The 25,747-nt window shown below is 46.4% G+C and overlaps 1 non-coding gene across 1 annotated transcript; it reads left to right on the top strand.

The window, feature by feature from the left end:
• The first annotated feature begins 17,507 nt into the window (after positions 1-17,507).
• LOC132829730 (U2 spliceosomal RNA) lies at positions 17,508-17,699 on the top strand. The gene has a single exon (XR_009646268.1). It is a non-coding gene; the product is annotated as a U2 spliceosomal RNA (small nuclear RNA).
• Positions 17,700-25,747: the final 8,048 nt, after the last annotated feature.

Below are 25,747 nucleotides of genomic sequence, written 5' to 3'. Positions count from 1 at the left end.
ATAAAGAAAGGGCGGATTGGACAGACTAGAGATTACACAGATAGGGGTGGTAATTGAATCAGCAGGAGTTTATAGAGAAACGGAGGATTGGACGGACTGGAGATAACACAGATTGGGGTGGTAGTTGGAGCTGCAGGAGTTTATAGATACCGGGAGGATTGTCGGTGCTGGGAATTACATTGACATGGACAGTAGTTGGAGCTGCAGGAGAGAGTGAGAAAGGGAGGGGTGAAGGAGCTGGATTAGTTCACTCAGCCAGGGAGAAGTGTAGGGATTGGAGGATCCAGAGTACTGTGTGTTGTAGGGCTGCAAGAGTTCAGAGAGTCAGTGAGATCTGTGAAGGCGGGTTTGCAGAAACACCATCAGTTACACAGAGATGTGGAATGCTGTTCTGGAGGAGTTTACAGAAATCGATAGGGTTGCAGACAATGGAAGATATTACAAAGACATTGTGCTGTAGTATTTGAGGAGGTTACAGCGACAGGAAGCATTGAGGAGTTGGAGTCTGCTACAGGTTTTATACATGCTGCAAGGGATCAATAAACTTACATTGAACAGGGGGATTGAAAGCTCTGGAGATAAAGAATGAGAATTGCAGTAACTGAAGAATATCACAGAGATGGGGAGTAACATATGAGTTAGAGGAGTTATAACGTGAGATGAGATGTATTCAATGGAGTCAGGGAAGATACAGGGAGATCTGATGGGAACACAAGTGATCAAAAGGACAGTAAGGCTTCTTATTGAAGGATTAGGGTAGTTTACGCAGAGAGGGAGTATTTTATGGAATAGTCTTACTTACAGAGATTATGAAGTTGTATAGAATTGAGGAACGAACAGAGACATGGAAGGCTGTAGTTAATGAAGACATTTGTTGATGTCGGATGCTGATGTTCTGGAAATTATATGGACCGGAAAGCTGGACAATCTGTCAGAGCTTACAGAGACAGGAACAGCAATAGAGCCTGGAGACACCAACACAGATCGGGAGCATTGCAGACACTGGAGGAACTTTCTGTGTTAGGGATGGTGGTAGGAGGGTGCAATGTTTACACAGATAAGGGTGTAAGTGCTGGAGAAGGTTATGGAGATGATTAGATTGGTGGGGAGGCTGTAGGAGCTTACATTGACAGGGCTGGTGATAGAGACGGGAGGATGTTACATAGATATTAAGTCTTATAGAAACTGATCGGGAGAGACACAAGCAATGGAGTTGGTTCCACAAATCAGGGGTGTTACAGGGACCTGAGAGGATTATGCAGATCGGTAGGATTCGAGCAAGTCCACATTTTCAGTGTTCCAGGACTGGAAAAGGCTACACAGTTAAGGAGGGATGTTAGAGCTGTGGGAGTTCACAGACACTCGGAGGTTTGAAGGGTTTGGGATTGTTTATGGATAGAGGGATATATTTAGGGACAGTAATATGGAACGCAAAGGGAGAGTTTAGATTAGATTCCCTACAGCATGGGAACAGGTACTTCGGCCCAACAAGTCCACATCAACTCTCTAAAGAGCAACCCACACAGACCCACTTCCCTCTGACAATGCACCTAACACTGCGGGCACTTCAGAATGGCGAATGCACCTGAACTGCACATCTATGTGACTGTGGGAGGAAACCGGAGCATCCGGAGGAAACCCACGCAGACAGAGGGAGAATGTGCAAACTCCACACAGAGAGTCACCTAATGCTGGAATCGAACCTGGGTCCCTGGCGCTGTGAGGCAACATTGCTCACCACTGAGCCACTGTGCGGCCCCAAATTGCAGAATTGCACAAGAGAGAGTGTTTGAGGTGCTACGAAGACTGTAGGGAGTGGATGAGCAAACAGAGATGTGGAGTGCTGTTGTGGTTTGAAAAGGGTCTGGAGGTGTTCAGATAAGGAGCTCGGTTGGATTGGGAGAAGGTTACCGACGTTGTGAGATGCTATAGGCCAGGAAACAGGTGTGTTGTAGGGCCTGAAGAAGGTATCAGTGATATCATGTTCTCCTAGGGCTTGGGGAAGGTACACAGGTGGGTATTTTGGTCCATGCTGGAAGATATTACAGAGACGGGGGCACTGTATGTATTGTGCAAGACTACAGAAATATGGATCATTGTACTGAGTGCAGGATGAGATTATTGAGAATGGACATGTTATTGACACTGGAGCAATTTACATACAGGGAGAGTTGTAAGCATTGGAGCAGGTTTGAAATATACAATTGGAATGGGAAGGGGGAGGTTATAGAAACGGGAAATTTTCTGGGAATTACAAGTATTTAAGATACTGGCACAAATGAGTTGGACCAAAAGGCACGTTGCCTTGCTGTATGACTCTATCTCATGACAAGAGACAATGGGAAGGCTCAGTACAGCAGGGATGAAAGTAAACAAGAGGGCGAGGATTGAGCCTGGAACCATCATGATCTGTGTTCGTGCTGCAACACTGTATCTATGTCATGTCTCCTGGACCAAAGTTCGATCCCTTAAATATACTCTACCCTGTTCACTGTAAGTGATCTTACCAATTTGCAGGATTTACTGAAGGCCCCAGATCTCACTCTCACCTCTCTGGCTGACCAACCCTCTTGAGTGTGGTGAGGAACGAAACAGGAATTGGGAATTCTGCTGAGTCAGGACCTTCCTGAGTACGTATGGAGACAGCGAAGTAGACAGAATGGGAAATTAGACTGATGCAGTGAGCGTTATACATGCAGAATGGCACTGAGCCCCACAATGATCTGGAAAATCCAAGTCTCCATCCCTGGCTTGTGTTGCCTCACCTCCCTGGAGTGGAGAATTCTGTTGGGTCAGGATCTGGAGTAGCTGCAAAAGTAGCAGACACCGGCAGCAATTAGACCCTCACAGTGACAGATATCACATGGAGATAGACTGCGTGATAGCACCAGAGTGCAGGCAGGTATCAGGATCAAACCACAGTCAGGAAGAAGTGGTTTAATTCATGGTGCACATGTATCAGTACTCAGGGATGAGTGAGCAAACGGTGAGTTTGGCAATGTTCTAGTGTTACTCTCACTTGACAGTTCATCCAGAATTTAATGATGGTGTCAGGGATACCATCTGACTGCTTCATACCCTTTAAGTAAGGAATTCTGTTGTAGGCTGCCGGTCTGGCCTACATATGAATCCAGACTCAGAGCAATGGGATTGACTGTGAAATGCCCTCTGTTATGGTCTGGAAAGCCACTCAGCTCTAGGGCTGTTCAGGGTGGACATGTGATGCTGACCAGCCAGAGACAGCAACATCCCATGAGTGCATTTAAAACAACCCTGCTGGGAGCAGTGTCCTGGCCAATCATGTCGGTAGGTTTATGGACTGGGCTTTAAACTGACAGAGAGGAATCAGGGACAGGGTTAAGGTGAAAGGAGCTTTCCAAATCCAAAGAGAAAAGGTGAAGCATTGGAGCAGCATGGGGATGTAGCTGAAGACACGGAGAAAGGAACAGGAAGGGACTGAGTTTAACGAAAACTGCACATCAATGAATCATTTGCGACAGAACATTGTGGAAAAGAGTAATTTATAACGTTGTTTTGATTTGGAATGGACAAAGTATCTTCAATAACGTAATAGACTTGGGACACAGAGATAAATGAGATTTAGTCAGCAGAGAAACGTGATTACAGGGTGAACAAAAGGTGGAACATAAATATTCAACAGTATACAACCTAGTAGGATCTCAAGCAGAATGGAAAAGCAAGATGGGAAGCCTGACACTAATGGATAACAAAGGCATTACAGAGAAAGCATTTGGACTCAGATTATGCAGCTAAATCAGCCTGAATGCAAAATCTGGGTGTTATGTGTCAAAAACACAAGCGGGACAACAGTTTCTTTTATGCTGCCCAGCAGTATTTCATTGCTCATCCCTGCATTAAACAGGAATTCATTCGAATTTGTAGCAAACGAGGTGTGATAATTTTGGGAGACTTCGATCATTGTATAATCTAGAACAGACACATTGGAACATCCTTCTTGAATGTTTTTGTCAGTGTTTCTTTGAATAACACATTGTGCAAATGACTAAGGATGTAACTATCTCAGTTCGACTGTTGGGTGATGCAGCTGAGTGAATGAGTAATATCACACCGAGATCCCCCAAGAAAATATACCGGAATTCAAAGCGATTATGACATTTTAAAGTGCTCATAAGGCACATCCGAGCATTAGTAACAAAGCCAATTACATGATTTTGAGAGAGAACTGACCAAGGTAAACAGAGAAAACAGAGTGAAATGGCAGGCTGTAAATGAACAGTGGAAAACATTTGGAGCCAGAGAGTCCTCGAAACGAACAGCACATAAACGGACCCTTCGTTCCAACTCGTCCACGCTGCCCAGATATCCTTCCCTAATCTCGTCCCATCCGCCAGCACTTGGCCCATATCCCAATCAACCCTTTTTATTCATATATCAATCCAGATGCCTTTTGAATGCTGCAATTGTACCAGCCTCCACCAGTTCCTCTGGCAGTACATTCCATACATACACCACACTCTGCTTGAAAACCGTTGGCCCTTAGATCCCTTTTAAATCTTTCCCCTCTTACCCGAAACCTGTGCCCTCCAGCTCTTTTCTCCACCATCCCAGGAAAAAGACCATGCCTGTTTATCCTATCCATGCCCCTCGTGATTTTATAAAACTCAAGAATGTCAACCCTTATCCTCTGATGCTCCAGGGAAAACAGTCCCGTCATTTCAGTCTCTTCCGATAGCATAAAACATCCTTGCAAATCTTTTCTGTAGACTTTCAAGTTTCACAACATGTTTCCAACAGGAAAAAGATCAGAATTGCACGCAATATTCCAAAAGTGTCCTAACCAGTGTCCTGTACAGCTACTACATGACCTCCCAATTCCTATACTCAATACTCTGATCAATAAAGAAAAGCATAGCAAACACCGTCTTCACTATCCTCTGACCTGCGACTCTACGTTCAAGGAGCTACGAAGTCCAAGATTTATTTCTGGGTGAGTGGTGCTGGAGGAGCGCAGCAGTTCAGGCAGCATTCGATAAGCAGTAAAAACGACGTTTCGGGCAAAAGCCCTTCATCCCAAAACGTCGGTTTTACTGCTTCTCGGATGCTGCCTGAACTGCTGCACTCTTCCAGCACCACTAAACCAGAATCTGGTTTCGAGCATCTGCAATCATTGTTTTTACCTCCAATATTTATTTATTCAGTAACACTCCCTAGAACCTCACCATTAAGTCTAGAAGTCCTGCTTTCGCAAAATCATATTGATCAAAATGAAACTCCATCTGTTATTCCTCAGCCCATTCGCCCATCTGATCAAGATCCCGTTGTAATCTGAGGCAACCTTCTTTGCTGTCCACAAATCTCAAATATTTGGCCTTAACTGCAAATTAATTTACTGTACCTTCTATGTTCACGTCCAAATCATTTATCTCATGACGAAAAGTAGTGGCAACAGCACCGAATATTATGGCGCACCATCTGCCTCCAGTGTGAACAAAAACCCTCCACCACCATCTTCTGCCTTCTACCTTTGAGCCAGATCTGTATCCAAATGGCTAGGTCTCCCTGTATTCTATGAGATCTAACTTTGCTAACCGATCTTCCAGGAGGAACGTTTTCGAACACCTCTGTGAAGTCCATACAGATCACATCCAATGCTCTGCCCTCATCAATCCTTTTTGTTACTTCTTCAAAAAACGCAATCAATTTCTTGAGACATGATTTCCCACACACAAAGCCATGCTGACTATCCCTAGTCACTCCTTGACTTTCTAAATACCTGCAAATCCTTTCTCGCAGGATTACATTCGATAATTTACCCACTACTGATGTCAGGCTCACTGGTCTTTGGTTCACTAGCTTTCCCCCATCACCTCCCTTAAATGGTGGCACCACGTTAGCCAACCTCCAGTATTCTAGCACCTCACCTGTGATGGTCAATGATACAAGTTTCTCAGCAAGGGGCCCATCAATCACTTCCCTAGCTTCCCACAGATTCCAAGATACACCTGATCAGATCCTCAGGATTTATGCGCTTTTATGCATTTCAGGACATCCAGCATCTCCTCCTCCTTAATATGGACTCTTTTCAAGATATCACCATCTATTTCCCGACATCCTATATCTTCCATCTCCTTCACTACAGTAAACACTTGTGCAAAATACTCGTTTAGTATCGCCCCCACCCCTCCGGCTGCACACAAAGGCTGTTTTGTTGATATCTGAGGGGCCTTATTTTCTCCCTAGTTACCCTCTTGCCCTTTATGCATTTATAAACACCCGTTGGATTCTCCTTAACACTATTTGTTATAGCTATCTCATGTACTCTTTTTACCCTCCTTATTTCCCTCCTTAGTATACTCCTCCTGCCTTCATAGTCTGAGGATTCAATTGATTTCTCGTGTCCATACCGGACAAATTTTTCATTCTTTTTCTTAACCAAAACCTTCACACTCTCGTCATCCAGCATACCCTACACCCACCAGCATTTCGTTCCACTCTAACAGGAATACTATATAATGTCATTATATATTGAAATCCGTTATCTCATCTTTGAAGGCTTCCCAATAACCAATGATAAAGGTTTCATTCTCTTAAAATGGAATCACCCCAATTCCTGCATCTCACGAAACTGTCACTTGAAAATAATAAAACAAAAAAGAACATTCTATATGAAGGCTTTGATGAGGTGAGCTCTGGTCAGTCCTGTCGATCTGGAGGTTACCAGATACACGGAGATTGCTTTCTCTCAGAGCAGCACTCGGTCAGTGTCAGGCACACAGACAGAATGGACAAATAGATTCACATCTGAACTCACCTTTCCTAGCCTGGGAATCTGAAGCTGTGCACAGCCCATTCTGGTAAACATCAGCAAAATTTGGTCATCAAGATCAGCCCAATAGTCTAATCAAAAAGAAATGAGTCATTCAGAGTAAAATATCCTTCAGGTTCCACAACACAGTCTCGGTCCCATCCTGTAGGTTCTATGAATCCCGCACCGTCTAAACTCCTGCAGGATCCCCGTCCATTTCTACATTTGTACCATTCTCCAGGTTCTGCAGCCCTTCTTAGCTCTGTAACATGACTCGGACTCTATACCACTTCGTTCCTATGCAATGTTCCCCAGAAGGAAACTGGAGGATGGTGTGTTTTACAAAGTTAGGGAGAAATATCAGGATTGAAGGATTTTGCAGTTGTTACTAATATTGAAGTGGCTAAAATTGGCTTCGGTAGTTTTGAGGGTTCACCTCAATACAGGAGGTTACAGAGCTAAGGAGGATTGTAGGAACGGGAAGACTTTTCACAGTTTATGGGTTTTGTGGGGACTGGAGGAAGGTACCAAAATAGGGAGGGTTTCTGCAGAAAACCTCTACTGGGTTAAAGACAGGATTCTTCGTAGTGTGGAGAGACAGAAGAAGCATGGAGTCCACGTCCATAGATCCTTCAAACATGCCAGTCATGTTGATAGGGATGTTAAGAAGGCGTGTGATGTGTTAGCTTTCATTAGCAGGGGGATTGAGTTTAAGACCTGTGAGGTTATACTGCAGTGCCATACAGTTCTAATTAGTCCACACTTGGAATGTTGTGTTATTTTCTGGTCGCCTCATTATGAGAAAGATATGGAAGCTTTGGAGAGGGTGCAGAGATTTATCAGAATGATTTTTGGATTGGAGGGCAGGTCTAATGAAGAAATTAAGTTAGATTTGATTACATTACAGTGTGGAAACAGGCCCTTCGGCCCAACAAGTCCACACCGACCCGCCAAAGCGTAACCCACCCATACCCCTACATTTCCCTCTTACCTAACACTACAGGCAAATTAACATGGCCAATTCACCAGACCTGCACATCTTTGAACTGTGGGAGGATACCGGAGCACCCAGAGGAAACCCACGCAGACATGGGGAGAATGTGCAAACTCCACACAGTCAGTCGCCTGAGGCGGGAATTGAACCCGGGTCTCTAGCGCTGTGAGGCAGCAGTGCTAACCACTTTGCCACCATACCGCTGAGGAAGCGAGGGCTTTTCTCATTGGAATGAAAAAGGATGAGAGCTGATTTGATAGAGGTGTACGAGATGATGAGAGATGTACGAGATGGTGAGAGGTATACACAGAGTGGATGGCCCGAGAATTTTCCCACTTGGCACTTGGAGGAAGGTTTATGAGAGATGTCAGAGATAGGTACGTTACACAGAGAGTGGTAGGTATGTGGAATGCACTGCCAGCGTTGGTGGTAGACAGAGCAACATTAGGGACAGTTAATTAACTTTTGGATGTGCACAGGGATTACAGAAAATTGAATTTCTCAAAATGGAGATCTGTGACCTGTGGTGCTCCACAGAGAACCATGCTGGGTCCTCTGTTTCTGTGATATACATAAATGATTTGTAGGAAGATATCGGTTGCCTGATTAGCAGGTTTGCAGATGACACTAAGATTGGTGGAGGAGCAGATAGTGATGGGGACAGTCAGAGAATACAGCAGTGGGAAGACGGGCAGAGAAATGCAGATGGGGAATTCAATCCAGGCAAATGCGAGGTAATACATTTCAGAATGTCCAATTGAATAGCAAACTAAATGGAAAAGTCCTGGGGAAAACTGACGTACAGAGAGATCTGGGTATTCAGGTCCATTATTCCTTGAAGGTGGCAACATAAGTCAGTAAAATGGTTAAGGCGGCATACAGCATGATTTCCTTCACTGGACGGGCTATAGAGTAAAATAGTTGGCTGGTCATGTTACAGTTGTATTGGATTTTGGTTGGGCCACATGTGGAATGTCACATACAGTTCTGATCGCCACATTACCAAAGGGATGTAGATGCTTTCGAGAGGGTGCAGAGGAATTTCACCAAGATGTTGTCTGGTATGAAATGGGCTAGCTATAAAGAGAGGTTGAATAAATTCGGATTAATTTTATTGGAAAGACAAAGGTTTACTGGGAACCTGATTGATGTCTACAAGTTCATGGTATGTGTAGACATGGTGGACAGCAAGAAGCTTTTTTTCCCCCAGAGTGTGGAACGCAGTAACTGGGGGTAACAAGCTCAAAGTGAGAGGGGAAAGGTTTAGAGCTGATATATGTGGAAGGGTCTTTTTGAACAGGGAGATGGGGGCCTCCGTTGCCAGCGGAGGTGGTAGAGGCGGGAATTATGACGTCATTTAAGATGTATCTAGACACATGCGTGAATGGGCAGGCAGCAAAACGATACATATCCTTAGAACATAGGCAGCAGGTTTCGACAAGATCTGGATCAACGCACACGTGGAGGGCCGAAGGGCCTGTTCCTGTGCTGGAATTTTCTTTGTTCTTTTCTTCTTTGAATAGTCTGCAGGTTGGTTTGATCTTAGAGTAGGATAAAAAATTGGCACATTATCAAGGGCCGAAGGGCCTGTGCTGTGCTGTACTGTTCTGTGTTCGAAAGAGGGAGGGTCACAATGGCAGGAATGTGTTTCGGGAGGCTGGAGAGGATGGGATCTGAATGAATTGATACAATTATGAAGTTTTGCTCAGAGTGCCGCAGGTAACAGAAACACCAATGGCCCGATCGGTTGTGGGGACTGGAGGTATTTCACAGGGAATGAGGACAATAGAGCCACGGCGTGTTACAGAAATGTGGAGAGATGTAGGGCTTGCAGGAGTTCGTGGAGATGGGGAGGTTGGGAGGGATGGAGCAATTTACACAGATAAGGATGTTGGTAGGATGGAGTGGTTTACACAGATGGAGTGTTTTAGGTCAATGGAGAAGTTAAGAGAGAAAGTGGGTTGTATAGACTGGACGACCAAACATAGATATAGAGGATAGTCATGGATGATGTTTATAGATAAGGAAGGTTTAGGTTCTGCAGATTAGTTAGATACGGAGGGTGTGGAGTCTGACAGATTTTCCAGAAGGGTAGTAATTTTGGTTGGAGACAGTTCCACAGATAAGGGAGCATTAGTAACCTCCTCCAGAATGGTCAAAGTGGGCAGGGTTGTTGGGGAGGATGACGTTTACACAGGTAGAGGTGTAAGTGCTGGAGAAGGTTATGGAAATGAGTAGTGGATGGAGAGACTGGAGGAGATTACATTAATAATGGGGTGCTAGTAATGGGAGGATGTTACACTGATAGTGAGTCTTAGAGGAACTGAAAGTCACATAGTTTGGTATGGCTTCTACAAGTTGTGAGTGCTGCAGGGACCTGAGAGGTCTTTTGTGTCTCCACAGATTGATCGTGTAAGAGCTTATACAGATACGGAAACATTAAAGACAATGTGTGCCTTCCTCTTTTTCCTGAACAGAGTGACGATACCTCTCATCAGCTAGGGATTCCGAAACCTGCCAGCTTTTCCCTTCACCCTGACAGGGACATATTGGATGCTTGAGATTACACTTTTAAAAGTCTCCCATTTGCCAGTCATTCTTTTTCATTCAAACAGACTGACCCAATCGATTTTAGTCATGATTTGGACGTGCCAGTGTCGGCCTGGGTTGGGCAATGTTAATAATCACACAACACCAGGTTATAGTCCATCAGGTTTATTTGCAAGCACCAGCTTTGGAAGCACTGCTTCTTCATCAGGTGGATGTGCAGCACGATCCTAACGCACCGAATTTATAGCATCAGGAATGCAGTGTCATGGAATTAAATATTAAACAAACTGAGATGAAGTCTTCCATCTTCTAGAATGATCACCAACGTTTCCAAATCTAGCGCTTTCAAATACAGAGGGACCTCGGTTTTCCAAATATTAATTAACCCAATATCAGATTATCCAAAGGAGATCACGAGGTCCCGATTACATCATTACATCAAAGAGTTGTTTCAACCCTGATTGTGTTTCTTTTTGTTGTTGTTTACACTGATTAAAAAAGATCTCGGCTTACTGAAATGCTACCGAGAACATTCCTCGACATCGAGCCCAGGTACAATCTCCAAATAACTGACCTCCCACCCTCTCCCCAAACTTCACCTGGAGTTCTATATAGGGGTGAATCCTAAACCGCCCCTTCCCCAGATATTCTCTCGAACATTGTCCTGCATAGGGCAGAGGTGGAACTTTTCACGATGATGCAGTAAAAAGTTGTGTGTAGCTGTTTGAGCCTGTGTGTGCATGTGCGTGTGCGCTATTTGGAGACTTACCGCAGCAAAGGTAGTAGATGTCTTACAGTTGGTGTCCAATCCAGCTGCCCAGAAGGGGGTGGGGAAGATGTGTGTGGGGGAACCGGGAGTATTGGACATTGCTTGGACGGTGGGTGTGATTGGGCGGGGGGCAGTGTCAGACGGGTTTGGGGAAGGGCTGAGGGTGATGTCGAACGTGTTTGGGAAGTGGGGGCAGGGGCAAGTGGAGGGTGGTATCCGACGGTTTTTGGGCAGGGGCCGTTGTTAGGTGGGTTGGGGGCAGGTGAGGGCGTGACGTTGAGGGGCGGGTGATGGCGGTGTTGGATGGGTTTGGAGGTGAGCAGGGTGTGTTTTGGGGTCTGGCAGGGCATGGGGCCTCGCTCATGGCTTGCTGCTGCCTGGTCACCTGAACAGGGAGCCGACTGGACTGAAAATTCCGAACCCCAGAGGAAAGGTATTGAATCGATTAACCGAATAATCAATTATCCAAAAGAAATAGTGCCGCCCATCTCGTTCAGATAATCGAGGTTCCTCTGTAAACCATCTGTACTCTCGCCTGGTGTTGTGTGATTTTTACCTTCACCCAATCAACCTCTGCTCGATCCTGCTGAATGGCCCCAATATTGGCCCAGTTCCAGTTGAAGACCTAAAACTGTCAACCCGTCTGATCTTTTTCCATAACTATGGTAAAACAAAGACAGTCGTGGTCACCGGACACAATGTGTTCTCCGATTGATACTTCAGTCACTTGCCTGGCCTCAGTATCTGAGGGGAAGTCCACTGTTGCATCTGCCTGACCAGCGTAGAGACCTCTACGTCTTGGTTTAGGAAACTTTCTTAGACATATTTGACAAATTCCACTAAGTACGGTCCTTTTACGCTCTGTGTGACCCAGTCAATCCAGGGCAAGTTAAAATCTCCAACAAATACTGCTATATTATTTTTATAGGTACCTGCAAACTCACTACACATTTGCTCCTCTCATACCTGGTGGCTATTTCAGGGTCTAGAACTCGATCCCGGCAGACTGACCATCCCCTTTTTGTTTCTAACTTTTAAAGATATGCCCTCATTTGATGACTACTTAACAGTATTGTCTCTAAGCACTGTTGTTATGCCATCCCTAATCAAAAGTACAACTCCCCCTCCTCAGTTACTTGTCCTTCTGTCACGCCTGTAGTTTCTGTATCCTGGAGCTGCCAGTCCTGTCCTCCTCTCTACCATGTTTCTGTTATGGCTATAATATCCAAGTCCCCAGAGCTAATCCATGCTCTGAGCTCACCTGCCTTATCAGTCAGGCCTCGTGTGTTGAAATAAATGTCCTTTAAGCCAGAAGCCTTTTCCCTCCCTCGACTGTGTCCCTGGATATCCTGAATAGATAACTTGCTCTTGATGGCTGATGTATTTCCCCTGACCTTTCAATGACCAAGCTCTTACTCAGAGTCACAAAACCCTGCCAAACTAGTTTAAATACTCCTAGGTAACTAGCAAATCTTCTCCCTGGAATACTAGTGCCCCTCTGCTTCAAGTGCAAGCCATCCACTTTGCGCAGGTCACCAGTACCCCAGAAGAGATCCCAATGATCCAAGAACTGAAAACCCTGCCCGCTACACCAGTTCCTCAGCCACACATTCATCATGCCTATCTTTCTATTTCTATCCTCACTGGTATGTGGCACTGGGAGTAAACTGGAGATCATTAACATCAATATCCTGCATTTCTAACTTCTCACACAACTCCCTGAACTCATTTCACAGGACCCCATCCCTTTGCCTATCTCTGTCATGTGGACCGATGTGCACAATGACCTCTGGCTACTCACCCTCCCCCTTTAAAATGTTCAGTAACCGTTCAGAGACATCCTTGACTCTGGTACCCAGGAGGCAGCACACAATCCTGAGGTCTCTTCTGCAGCCACATAGTCTCCTGTCTGTCCCCCTCACACCTCAGTCTCCTATAAGTATCACGATCATTAGAGAGGATCTGGCAAACATAGACTGGGAGGAACTCCTTGCATTTGGGTCCATGTTAGGAAAGTGGAGTATTTTAAAGTGATGCAGTGCGAACGCAGGGCCAGTGTGCTCCTTGAAGAGTGAATAGTAACGGCAGCAAGTCCAGTGAATACTGATCAAGTGATATCGTGAGTTTGATAAAGAAAATGCAGTGCGATAAAATCAGGTGAAGCCCTTCACAAGTACAGCGAGTGCAAGCGGATTGTGGAAAATGAGGGACCAACAATAGTCATGAACTATGTTTGGCAGATACGACTGCGAAAAAGCCACAGGTATTTTATCAGCATCGTGAGAATAAGAGGATTCCCAGTGAAAGAGGGAGGCCTGTTAGAAACCAAAGGGACAATCTGTGCATGGAGCCAGAGGAAGCGGGTGAGGTCTTCAATGAATACTTCCCATCTGTATTCACACAGGAGAAAGACATTGTAGCCGGGGATTTTAGTTGGGATGGTGAGGTTCCAGAAATGTCCAATGAAATGTATCCCAGACTGCTATGGGAGGTAAGGGAGGAGATTTCTGGGGCCCTGTTGGATATATTTAATATTTTGCTGGCCACAGATGAAGTGCCGAATGACTGGAGGATAGCTAATATGGTTAATTTGTTCAAGAAGGGTAGCAGGGGTAGGCCAGGTAATTACAGAGCAGACAGTCTGACAGCGAGGGAAGGGAAATTATTGGGAACAATTCTGAGGGAGAGGTTGAATCAATAACTGGAAAGGCATGGATCGATTAGTGATAGTCAGCATGGAATTGGAAGAGGAAGATAATATCTGATGAGGTCAGCTGAGATTTCTTTGAAATTACGATTGAAGATATTGATGAGGGCAATGCAGATATTGTGGATTACATGGAATTCAGTAAGGCTTTTGACAAGATTCCACGTGGAAATTTGGTCCAAAAGGGAAGAGACTATTACACCAAAGGCAAGTTGGCAATTTGAATCCAAAATTGTTGGGGGGTTGGTTTTGTGATTGGAATCCTTTGCCCAGCGGGTGTTCCACGGGGATCTGTGCAGGAACCATCGCTGTTTATGATGTGCACTAATGAGTTGGATGCAAAAGCAGAAGGTATCATTAGTAGTTTTGCAGATGAGATGAAAGATGAGGGTGTTATCCACAGTGAGGGGAATGGTCTCAGGCTGCAGTCTGACGGTTGAGGCTGGGATAGTATTTCAAGAGAGTAATTTCAATCAACAAACCAGGCAAGAGCACAGCAGGCAATGAGTGAAAACGCATCAATTATGCTGCATTTACTATGATGTAAAAGACCTAACAGGTTATACAGATGAACGCATGGCATGGATGGGAGCATGGGACAGGGATATCACAGGAATTACAGAAACACAGCTGAGGGAGGGGCAGGTCAGGCAGCTCAATGTTCCAGGGACAAATGCTGCAGGGAAAATAGAAGGGGAGGCAAGAGAGGGGGATTGGTGTTGTTGATCAGTGAAAACATCACTGCAGCGCTTAGAGAGGATATTCCTTTGGATCGCCCAGTGAAGCTGTATTAGTAGAACTGAGAAGTATGGCTGGATGATCAGTTTGATATAACGGTACTACAGGCCCGCAGTAGTCAGCGGGAAATTGAGCAGCAAATACGTCGGAGATCTCAGATATCTGTAAGAATGATATGGTCGTAGATTTTAACTTTCTAAACCTAGACTGGAACTGCCATAATGTTCACAGCTTGGATGGGAGGAATTTGTTCGGTTTGTTCAAGAAAACTGTCTCAGTCAGTATGTAACTGTTCCGAACGGATAAAGGGATAAAAACTGACCTCCCTTCGGGAAACAAGGCAGAGAAAGGGGCTCAAGTGTTTGTGGGGGAGCACTTTGGCAAAGTTACCACCATTCTATTAGTTTGAAAATAGCGATGGAAAAGGACAGGCCTGGTCCACAAGTTAAAGATCAAAACTAGCCTTGCCCCAGACCAGAAGGTATTAGGCAAGACCGTCCAAAAGTTGATTCATGGAGGCTATTTGAAATTAAAGGGAGGTCGGGCAAGTGGGTTCTTTCAAAAGAGAGACAAATTAAAATTTCAGGGGCGGTGGGGTTGATTGGTGCGGGTGTACCAGAGATGTTCCCTAAAGCGCTCTGCTAGGATGTGTCCAGTTTCCCCAATGTAGAGGAGACCGCATCGGGAGCAGCAGATACAATAAATGATATTGTTGGATATGCAGGTAAAACTTTGATGGATGTGGAAGGCTCCTTTGGGGCCTTGGATAGAGGTGCGGGAGGAAGTGTGGGCACAGGTTTTACAGTTCCTGCGGTGGCAGGAGAAGGTACCAGGAAGGAAGGGTGGGTTTTTGGGCGGCGTGGAACTAACTAGGTAGTCACGGAGGGAATGGTCTTTGCGGAAAGTGGAGAGGGGTGGGGAGGGAAATATATCACTGGTGGTGGGGTCCGTTTGGAGGTGGCAGAAATGCCGGCGGAGGATTTGGTTTTTGTGAAGGTCGGTAGGGTGGAAGGTGAGCTCCAGGGGCGTTCTGTCCTTGTTACGGTTGGAGGGGCGGGGTTTGAAGGCGGAGGTGCGGGATAGAACATAGAACATAGAACATAGAAGGATACAGCGCAGTACAGGCCCTTCGGCCCTCGATGTTGCGCCGACCGAGTCCTACCTAACCTATACTAGCCCAATAACTTCCAAATGCATATCCAATGCCCGCTTAAATGAACATAAAGAAGGAGAGTTCACCACTGATACGGGCAGGGCATTCCATGAACTCACAACCCGCTGTGTGAAGAATCTACCCCTAACATCTGTCCTATACCTACCACCCCTTAATTTAAAGCTATGTCCCCTAGTAACACCTGACTCCATTAGCGGTAAAAAGGTTCTTAGTATCTACCCTATCTAAACCCCTAATCATCTTATACACTTCTATCAGATCTCCCCTAAACCTTCTCTTCTCCAATGAGAACAGCCCCAAGTGCCTCAGCCTTTCCTCATAAGATTTTCCTACCATTCCAGGCAACATCCTGGTAAACCTCCTCTGCACTCGTTCTAAAGCTTCCACATCCTTCCTATAGTATGGATGTGGACGAGATGCGTTGGAGTACATCTTTTACCACGTGGGAAGGGAAATTCCGATCCCTAAAGCAGGAGGCTATCAGATGTGTTCTGTGGTGGAACTGGCCCACATGGGAGCAGGTACGGCGGAGGCGAAGGAATTGGGAATAGGGGTTGGGAATTTTGCAGGTGGTAGGATATGAAGATATGTAGCTGCAAATGTGTTGCTGGTCAAAGCACAGCAGGCCAGGCAGCATCTCAGGAATAGAGAATTCGACGTTTCGAGCATAAGCCCTTCATCAGGAATAAGAGAGAGAGCCAAGCAGGCTAAGATAAAAGGTAGGGAGGAGGGACTAGGGGGAGGGGCGATGGAGGTGGGATAGGTGGAAGGAGGTCAAGGTGAGGGTGATAGGCCGGAGTGGGGTGGGGGCGGAGAGGTCAGGAAGAGGATTGCAGGTTAGGAGGGCGGTGCTGAGTTGAGGGAACCGACTGAGACAAGGTGGGGGGAGGGGAAATGAGGAAACTGGAGAAATCTGAATTCATACCTTGTGGTTGGAGGGTTCCCAGGCGGAAGATGAGGCGCTCCTCCTCCAGCCGTCGTGTTGTTGTGTTCTGCCGGTGGAGGAGTCCAAGGACCTGCATGTCCTCGGTGGAGTGGGAGGGAGAGTTAAAGTGTTGAGCCACGGGGTGATTTTGTTGGTTGGTTCGGGCGGCCCGGAGGTGTTCTCTGAAGCGTTCTGCAAGTAAGCGGCCTGTCTCACCAATATAGAGGAGGCCACATCGGGTGCAGCAGATGCAATAGATGATGTGTGTGGAGGTACAGGTGAACTTGTGGCGGATATGGAAGGATCCCTTGGGGCCTTGGAGGGAAGTGAGTGTGGAGGTGTGGGCGCAAGTTTTACATTTCCTGCGGTTGCAGGGGAAGGTGCCGGGGGTGGAGGTTGGGTTGGTGGGGGGTGTGGATCTGACGAGGGAGTCACGAAGGGAGTGGTCCTTGCGGAACGTTGATAGGGGAGGGGAGGGAAATATATCCTTGGTGGTGGGGTCCGTTTGGAGGTGGCGGAAATGGCGGCGGATGATACATTGTATGCGGAGGTTGGTGGGGTGGTAGGTGAGAACCAGTGGGGTTATGTCTTGGTGGCAGTTGGAGGAGCGGGGCTCAAGGGCGGAGGAGCGGGAAGTGGAGGAGATGCGGTGGAGGGCATCGTCGATCACGTCTGGGGGGAATCTGCGGTCCTTGAAGAAGGAGGCCATCTGGGCTGTGCGGTGTTGGAATTGATCCTCCTGGGAGCAGATGCGGCGGAGACGAAGGAATTGGGAATATGGGATGGCGTTTTTACAGGGGGCAGGGTGGGAGGAGGTGTAGTCCAGTACAGGGGGCAGGGTGGGAGGAGGTGTAGTACAGGGGGCAGGGTCTCGGCCTTTTGGCTTGGAATATGTGCAGTTTCTGTTCTTTTCAGTTTAATCGCTGATATCTCCCGAAGGTGGGAGTGTTTGTATTAAATGGATTTTTGGAGCAGGGAGATGGCTTAAGGGCTTGCTCTGTCCTCTCCATGTATCAGCCTGGTATTGCAGTGTTTCTAGGAATGGTGCACCCTAACCTACTATGAAGATATGTAATCTAGGCATCTGTGGGAGTCGGTAGGTTTGTAAAAAATGTCAGTGTCAAGTCAGTTGTCATAAGGGGATGAAGAGGGCCAGGAAGGGGAGGGAGTTTTTAGATTAGATTAGATTACTTACAGTGTGGAAACAGGCCCTTCGGCCCAACAAGTCCACACCGACCCGCCGAAGCGCAACCCACCCATACCCCTTACCTAACACTACGGGCAATTTAGCATGGCCAATTCACCTGACCCGCACATCTTTGGACTGTGGGAGGAAACCGGAGCACCCGGAGTTATCAGAGATGGTCCAGGTAAATTTAAGGTCAGGGTGGAATGTGTTGGTGAAGTTGATGAATTGCTCAAACTCCTCGAGGGAGCACGAGGTGGTGCCAATGCAGTCATCAGTGTTGCGTAGGAAGACGTGGGGAATGGTGCCATTGTAACTCCAGGAGATGGACTGTTCTACGTAGCCAACAAAGAGACAGGCATAGCTGGGGCCCATGCGGGTGTCCATTGCTACCCCTTTCGTCTGGAGGACGTCGGAGGATTTGAAGGAAACATTGTTCAGGGTGAGGACAAGTTCAGCCTAACGAATGAGAGTATCGGTGGAAGGGTACTGTTGTGGACGTCGTGAGATGAAGAAACGGAGGGCTTTGGAGGACCTGGTCATGGTGGATGGAGGTGTAGAAGGATTGGATATCCATTGTGAAGATGAGGCGTTGGGGGCCAGGGAAACGGAAGTCTTGGAGGAGTGGAGTGTGTGGGTGGTTTCTCGAACGGATGTAGACAGTTCCTGGACTAGGGGATAGGACAATGTTGAGGTAGGCAGACATGAGTTCAGTGTGTAGGAGCATGCTGAGACAATGGGTCGGCCAGGGTGATCAGGCTTGTGAATCTTGGGAAGGAGGTAGAACCGGGAAGTGGGGGATCCCGGACTATGAGGTTGGAAGCTGTGGGTGGGAGATCTCCTACTGAGGTGATGAGGTTCTGTATGCCCTGGGAGGTGACGGTTTGATGATGGGAGGTGGGTCATGGTAGAGGGGGTGGTAGGAGGAGGTGTCTTTGAGTTGGCATCATGGCTTCAGCGGTGTAGAGGTCAGTGCACCCCCTTTATCTGCTGGTTTGATGGTGAGGTTGGGATAGGAGCAAAGGAAGTGGAGGGTTGCACCTGGTGAGGATGAGAGGTTGTAGTGGGGGAGGGGGTAGATAAGTTGAGGCGGTTAATGTCTTGGCGGAAGTTGGAAATGAAGAGATCGAAGGCAGGTAATATGCCAGCACGGGGTGTCCAGGTGGATAGAGTGTTTTGGAGGCCGGAAAAGGGGTTCTCAGAAAATAGGCGGGAGTATTCATTGTAAAAATAAGCTTTGAGGCGGAGGCGGTGGAAGAAGTGTTCGATGTCACGGCGTGTATAAATTAATTGATGCGTGGACGGAGGGGGATAAGGGTGAGGCCTTTGTTGAGGACTGATCATTCGTACTCAGTGAGGGGGGAGGTCGGGGGAATGGTGAAAACTCGGCAGGACTGGGAGCTGGACCAGGCGTAGGTGTGGAGCTGGGGGAGGCGACGGTGCCTGTAACTGGAGTGGGTGTGGTGTTAGGGGGAGTTGGGATGGAGTCATCAGAAGGGGTCGTGTTCCCCTCAGGGTTCTGGGGGGCGGGGGTGGTGACGGTGGGACTTGGAGGTGGTGTCAGCAGAATGCAGGTGATGGCGTTGGTGGGGGGGGAAGTGGTGGCAAACACGGCAGTGGGGGGTGGGGCGTGGAAGTCATTGAGTGTGTGACATCAGCGATGATGTGAGGTGCGGAAGTGATGTCACTTGTGGTGCATGAGGAATTGGGAGGGGCGGAAATGGCATTTACTTTATTTTAACCAATAATTTCCTGTCACAAATCTGATAATGTCGTATTTTAATTAAACTCAGTCCCTTAATGTTTCTTTCCGTTGATCTTCATCCACATCTCCATGGTGTTCCAATATTTCAACTTTTCTCTTTGGACTTGGGAATTTCCATTCACCTCAGACTTGTCCCCCTCCTCATCTGTGTCAGTTTATAGCACACTGCATAATCCTGGTACAAGAGGAGCCTATCCCAATAAAGTAGCTCAGTCCTCCCTGAGTACTGGGACCAGTGCTCACTGGTCAGAACCACTTCTGATGATACCATTGTGTGACCCTGACACCTTCCAGCACTCTGCTGATATCACTCAGTCTCTCTCCATGTGGTATCCCTCACTGTGTGGGTCTAATTGCTGCCTCTGTCAGTGTCTCTCGCTCTTGCATTTACTCCAGATCCTGAGCTAACAGCATTCTCCACTCCAGAGGGATGCAACTGCACAGGCCATGGATGGAGAAGGGAATTTCCATATCTCTGTGGAACTCAGTGCCATTCTCCATGTGTAACCTTCATTGCATCAGTCTAATTTCCCATTCTGTCTACTTCTCTGTCTCCTGTAGGTATTCCTGATGTCCCTGACTCAGCAGAATTCCCAATTCCTGTCTTGTCCATCACCACATTGAATACTGTTGGTCAGCCGGAGAGAGATGGAGAGTGAGATCTGGAGCCTTCAGTAAATCCTGCAGCCAGTAAGATCACTCACAGTAAACAGCAGAGGGAGGAGTTGTGGACTTTAATTCAGACCCTGAGGGCATGATGTAGGAACAATGCTAGGCAAGGAACATGAGAAAAAATCTCAGGCTTCATTATCACCACCTTGTCTGTAAATTCATCTGTTCAACAGAACCCTCCCTGTGTCTGCTAGTTTCTCCACTGTCTGTTTCATCGATACCACCTTCCCCTATCTCTATCAGCCCCTACAATCCTGCTTATCACTGTAAGCTCCTCATAGCAGTAAAACTCTCCAAGTCTCTGCCTTTGCCTTTAATCCTGGGTTCTGTCACATCTCTCCTTAACTGAAGAAAAATAACTCTTCAGTTCCTTAAGCCATCCCGGTCAGTGTAGTCCTTTCCAGACCTGAAAAACCTCCTGTCTTTGTGACTTTTTTGAACTCCTGCTACCTTCATGATCTCAGTAACCTTCCCGTCACGACAACAAAAAAGCTCTGTACCTTAGTAACCTCCTCCAGCTGTTAGACTCCTCCTTGTCTCAGGGCAAAAAGCAGAGTGACCCTGCTTCTCTCATAAATTAGTTTCTGCATTTCTAATGATTACTATAAACTCTTCCTGTCTCTAAGACACACTCAGTCTCTGTAAACTCTGCTGGTCCCGATGGATGTAATTTCCTTCAGTAACTACAAACCATTATACCTTTAATCTCCTCCAGACGCGACCACGCAGTTTATTTCTATAACCTCCATGAGTGATACCGTCATAGAGATGTACAACACGGAAACAGGCCCTTCTGTCCAACCCGTGCATGCCAACCAGATATCCCAACCCAATCTAGTCCCATCTGCCAGCACCCGGCCCATATTCCTCTAAACCCTTCCTATTCATATACCCATCCAAATGCCTCTTAAATGTTAAAATTGTACCAGCCTCCACCACATCCACTGGCAGCTCGTTCCATACTCGTACCACCCTCTGTGTGAAAAAGCTGCCCCTTAGGTCCCTTTTATATCTTTTCCTTCTCACCCTAAACCTATGCCTTCGAGTTCTTGTCTCCCTGACCCCAGGGAAAAGACTTTGTCTATTTATCCTATCCTATCCATGCCCTCATAATTTTGTAAACATCTGTAAGATCACCCCTCTGCCTCCGAAGCTCCAGGGAAACCCGCACCAGCCTGTTCAGCCACTTCCTGTAGCTCAAATCCCCCAACCCTGGCAACATCCTTGTAAATCTTTTCTGAACACTTTCAAGTTTCACAACAATTCTTCCGATAGGAAGGAGACCGGAATTGCATAAAATATTCCAACAGTGGCCTAACCAATGTTCTGTACAGCCGCAACATGACCTTCCATCTCCTGTACTGAATACTCTGACCAATAAAGGAAAGCATATCAAATGCCGCCTTCACTATCCTATCTACCTGCAACTCTTCTTTCAAGGAGCTATGAACCTGCACTCCAAGGTCTCTTTGGTCAGCAACACTCCCTAGGACCTTACCATTAAGTGTATAAGTCCTGCGAAAACTTGCTTTCCCAAAATGCAGCACATTGCATTTATCTGAATTAAACTCCATCTGCCAGTTAGCCCATTGTCCCATCTGGTCCAGATCCTGTTGTAATCCTCTCTGCTGTCCACTACACCTCCAATTTTGGTGTCATCTGTAAACTTACTAACTGTACCTTTTATGCTCGCATCCAAATCATTTATGTAAATGACAAAAATTAGAGGACCCAGAACTGATCCTTGTGGCACTGCTCTGGTCACAGGCCTCCAGTCTGAAAAACAACCCTCCATCACCACCCTCTGTTTTCTACCTTTGAGCCAGTTCTGTATCCAAATGGCTAGTTCTCCTTGTATTCCATGAGTTCTAACCTTGCTAATCCGTCTCCCATAGGAAACCTTGGCAAATGCCCCACTGAGGTCCATATGAATCACATCTATCACTCTGCCCTCCTCAATATTCTTTGTTACTTCTTCAAAAAACTCAATCAAGTTTGTGAGACATGATTTCCCATGCGCAAAGCCATGTCGACTATTGTCCTTGCCTTTCCAAATACATGTGCATCCTGTCCCTCAGGATTTCCTCCAACAACGTGCCCACCACTGAGTTCAGGCACACCGGTCTATAGTTCCCTAGCTTGTCCTTACAACCCTTCTTAAACAGTGGCACCACGTTTGCCAACCTACAGTCTTCTGACACCTCACCTGTGACTATTGATGATATCAATAGCTCAGCAAGAGGCCCAGCAATCACTTCTCTAGCCTCTCACAGAGTTCTCGCGCACACCTGATCTGTTCCTGGGGATTTATTCACCTTCAACTGTTTGAAGACATCCAGCACTTCCTCCTCTGTTATGTGGACATTTTGCAAGATGTCACCATCGATTTCCCTACAGTCTCTATCTTCCATATCCTTTTCTACAGTAAATACTGGTGCAAAATATTCATTTAGTATCTCCCCCATTTTCTGCGGCTCCACACAAAGGCTGCCTTGCTGATCTTTGCGGGGGCCTATTCTCTCCCGAGTTACCCTGTTTTCCTTAGTATATGTGTAAAAACCCTTTGCATTCTCCTTAATTCGATTTGTCAGATTTATCTCATATATGCATTTTGCCCTCCTGATTTCCCTCTTACGTATACTCCTACTTCCTTTACGCTCTTTTAAGGATTCACTTGATCTATCCTGTCTTTACCTGACATATGCTTCCTTCCTTTTCTGAACCAAACCCTCAATTCCTTAGTCATCCAGAATTCCCTGTAACTACCAGCCTTCCCTTTCACTCTGACAGGAATATACTTTCTCTGGATTCTTGTTATCCCATTTCTGAAGGCTTCCCATTTTCCAGCTGTCCCTTGACCTGCGAACATCTGCTTCCAATCATTTTTCAAAAGTTCTTGCCTAATATTGTCAAAATTTGCCTTTATCCAACTTAGAACATCAACTTTTAGATCTGGTCTATACTTTTCCATCACTGTTTTAAAACGAATTGAATTATGGTCGCTGGCCCCAAAGTGCTCCCCCACTGACACCTTACTCACCTGCCCTCCCTTATTTCCTAAGAGTCAGTCAGGTTTTGCACCTTCTCTAGTAGGTACATCCACATACTGAAACAGAAAATTGTCTAGTACACACTTAAGAAGTTCTTCTCCATCTAAACCTTTAACAATATGGCAGTCCCAGTAAATATTTGGAAAGTTAAAATCCCCTACCATAACTACCCTATTATTCTTACAGATAGCTGAGATCTCCTGACAAGTTTGTTTGGCAATTTCCCTCTGACTAGTGGGGTGTGTGTAATACAATCTTAATAAGGTGATCATCCCTTTCTTATTCCTCAGTTCCACCCAAATAACTTCCCTGGATGTATTTCTGGGAATATCCTCACTCAGCACAGCTGTAGTGCTATCCCCTATCAAAAATGTCACTCCCACTCCTCTCTTGCCTCCCTTTCTATCCTTCCTGTAACATTTGTATCCTGGAACATTAAGCTGCCAGTCCTGCCCATCCCTGAGCCATGTTTCTGCAATTGCTATGAGATCCGAGTCCCATGTTCCTAACCATGCCCTGAGTTCATCTGCCTTGCCTGTTCGGCTCCTTGCATTGAAATAAATGCAGTTTAATTTATTAGTCCTACCTTGTCCCTGCCTGCCCTCACTGTTTGGCTCACTTCTGTTCACAGCTGTACCCGTTTCATATCAAGTTCCCAAAATCCTCCCTGTGATTGTTACCACGTCCCATCCCTGCATTCCTCCAAATCCCTGTAACGTCTTCCCATTCCTAAAACCCTCAGTGTATATGTCACCTGTCCCAGGTTCCACAACCCTCCCTATCTCTGTAAGACACCCCACCACCACCCGTCCCATTTACTACAACCCGTTGTATCACTAAATGCCAGTAATGGTGGGACCGACTCTGTAGTCAAATGGTCGATACCTGCTCTTCTCTACAAACGTACGATCTATATAACCTTCTTCAGTCCCCACAGCTCTCCCTATGTCCATAAATTCCTTCAGTGCCCACGACTCTTCCTATCTATGTACCCTGAATCATTCACGACAAATCTCCCTAACTCCATAACCTCCAATATACCCCACGGCCCTCCCTATCTCCATAATCTCATCCAGACCCGACGACCCTCCCATTCAGAGTAACCTCCTTCAGTCCCCATGATCCTCCTGATCTGTGCAACCTCCTTCAGGCCCAACAGCCCTTCAGATCTCTTTGGCCTCTTTCAGGCCCCACATCACTCCCTATCTCCATGTCCTTCAGTCACGACTGCACTCTCTATCTCCATAATCTCATACAGTCCACACATTACTCCCTATCTCCATAATGTCCTTCAGTCACCATGAACCTCCGGATTTCCAAAGCCTCTATGACCTGTTGACCCTGGAAGCTACCTTTTTCAGATTGAGAAACAAGAACCCCCATAACCCTTTCTGCTATCAGTCTGAAACCAAACCGTGTTAGCCTGACAGTCAGTCGGGATCTGGAATGTGTTAGAAAGGATATGTCAATAGAAACGCATTTAATAAAAAGTGAACGTGGTTTTGAGCCTGTTGGATTGTATTTTTATTGTTGTGTGTATAAATGGAAGAATAAATACGGGTGTAGGAGTGGCTGTGCCAAGGATATGGTTTATTTGAATTTTCGGAAACATTTACACGTTTCAATAAGGGCTATCGAGTAACTTGGTAGAGAAAAGGGCACCTTAACTATCAGAAGGTGGTTGAGGAATTAGACAAAGTAGTGTTGTCAGAATTTACTGTGTAAAAAGACATGGAAGCTCGGGGAAATAAATAGCGATGTCTTGGAAAGAATTGTAAGGAGATTAGATTAGATTTCTTACAGTGTGGAAACAGGCCCTTCGCCCCAACAAGTCCACACCAACCCGCCGAAGTGCAACCCATCCATACCCCTAACCTAACACTACGGGCAATTTAGCATGGCCAGTTCACCTGACCCGCACATCTTTGGATGGTGGGAGGAATCCCACGCAGACATCGCACAAACTTCACTCAGTCAGTCGCCTGAGGCGGTGAATTGAACCCGAGTCTCTGGGGTTGTGATGTAGCACTGCTAACCATTGTGCCACTGTGCCGCCCACTAATCCTCAACAGAGAAGACGAAGTGCAAGAATCTTAAAATAATTAAAGATAGATCAATCCTCAGTAGCTCATTCGATCTCTCCTAGAATATTGTGGGATGCTAGGGAAGAGATATTTATATTATCAACAGACACAATGAGTTACCAGAAGACTGCAGGGCAGCTAATGCTGTTTCACCACTTCAGGATTGCAGGGAAACAGCAGAAAATTACAACCCCGTGAGCCCAGTGCTGGGTAACTTGTTGGTGGAGATTCTGAGGGAAAGGAGCTGCATGTATTTGGAAAGGCAAAGGCTGATTAGAGATAGTCAGCTTTGTGAGTGGGAAACCATGTTTCACAAACTGGATTGACTCTTTGAGGAGTTGGCCAA

This window comes from Hemiscyllium ocellatum, chromosome 29, assembly GCF_020745735.1.
Source record: "Hemiscyllium ocellatum isolate sHemOce1 chromosome 29, sHemOce1.pat.X.cur, whole genome shotgun sequence".
Classification (NCBI taxonomy): domain Eukaryota; kingdom Metazoa; phylum Chordata; class Chondrichthyes; order Orectolobiformes; family Hemiscylliidae; genus Hemiscyllium; species Hemiscyllium ocellatum.
This window is presented reverse-complemented; position numbering and strand designations above follow the sequence as displayed.